The following is a 1,596-nucleotide window of genomic DNA, read 5'->3' as shown; positions in this document are numbered from 1 at the left end:
GACGATGAAGGTGAGGTGTCTGTAAGTCAAAGAGAAAGTAGACCGAAGTGACAACAGTTGTTTGGTTGGTTTTGTGTCGGGGGGAGGGGGGGATAACTGCAGAAGCATAGTTGTCTCATAACGCTCTGGTTACAGCAGTAGGACTTCCAGTTGTACCAGTTGTTCCAGTTATGGAACCTGAAGGTGCTACTCCCTACCCACATGTGCTGGTAGCAGGAGTTAGCTAACCAGCCCTTCTGCATTTGCAATGCCCACTTCGTTTTGCCAGTTGATCTGCACAGTACACAGTTGGAGACTACAGACAGCTGGAAGGCCGCAAACACGCTTCACAATTTCCACAAAAATTGTTGGTTCTCCCTGTCTAGTGTGTAGTTCCATCTTGTAATTTGACAGCATACTAGAATGCCAGTAATCTCTGTGCGTCTGTCTGTGGCTCGATTATCTCGCAAACGGGGCATTGCAACATGTTGAAATATGGTGTATAGATCAGGACCCAGTGAAGCATGTGAAGTTGTTTGGATGCGACAAATAGGAATAAAAGTGTATTTGTGGCGATACAAAAGGTGCATCTAGGCAAGGTAGGCCACTGCCCTTCCCCAGGTAAGACAAACTGGGAGTTAACATTAGCCAGAACCATGTAGAGACTAGATACTTACTAAAGTCACGCATTTGGTTAATAATATACGATTGCCATACAATAGTTTCGGCAACCTTTGTTGAGATTTGGACGTTTGTGAAGACTCAATCAACTTTTTGCATCAAACTCTGCTGAGATTCCTGACCAGTTTTTAACTCAGAATTTGAACAAAACCTTAATAAAAATTACGCTCCACTGTTCCGGAGTGTGGACGCGAGAGTTGTCTTCCTCTGCGTCAGATCCCTGTCAAAGGTCACATGAACTACACTTAGACATGTTTGTGGATGGTTAATCACATTTGTGGATCGTGTTTTACATTAGAGGAAAGTGATTTACATTTGTGGATTGGCACTTATTTGTATTTATAATACGGGTGGATGAAATCAAGCATTCTGATTGGTTGAGAGGGAGTTCCAGGGTGTGCATTATTGAGCGATAAAGTACTCGAGGCAGTACATTATCGTCAATAAAGTACGTGTTCCAGGGTTTGCCGGCCCTCCGGGCTCGAGTACCTTATGGCTTAATTATCAAGATACACACATTTACAAAAGTTTCGGTGAGATTTAAAACCCACAGTTGAGGGAGCCACAATAATCTCCCTGCACACCACTGACTGCCGCACATTCACGTTGACTGCATCCATCACCAACTCACATGGAGGACACTTATATACCCACACCAGGAGGAAACCCTTTCATTCTGCAATCAGAGAGGTTTTACAAAACCCACCTGTTCTCCTGAACGACCCTCAGCTCCAGACACGCCTGGCTGGCCTGGTTAGGATGCTGTCTCGAGGATGCTCAAGAGTCTCTCAGGACATGGAGTGGTCCACGAGTCCGTCACAGCCCTCCCGCTGTGCGGCCAGGTGTGACTGCACTCACCTGGGGATGACAAGGCAGATTTGCCAGCAGGTATAAATACCGGTGGAGGGGTCAGGTCTCTCTCACAGTAGACAGGCT

Source organism: Osmerus mordax, chromosome 6 (assembly GCF_038355195.1).
Source record: "Osmerus mordax isolate fOsmMor3 chromosome 6, fOsmMor3.pri, whole genome shotgun sequence".
NCBI classification, from domain to species: domain Eukaryota; kingdom Metazoa; phylum Chordata; class Actinopteri; order Osmeriformes; family Osmeridae; genus Osmerus; species Osmerus mordax.
Note: the sequence above shows the minus strand (reverse complement) of the source record.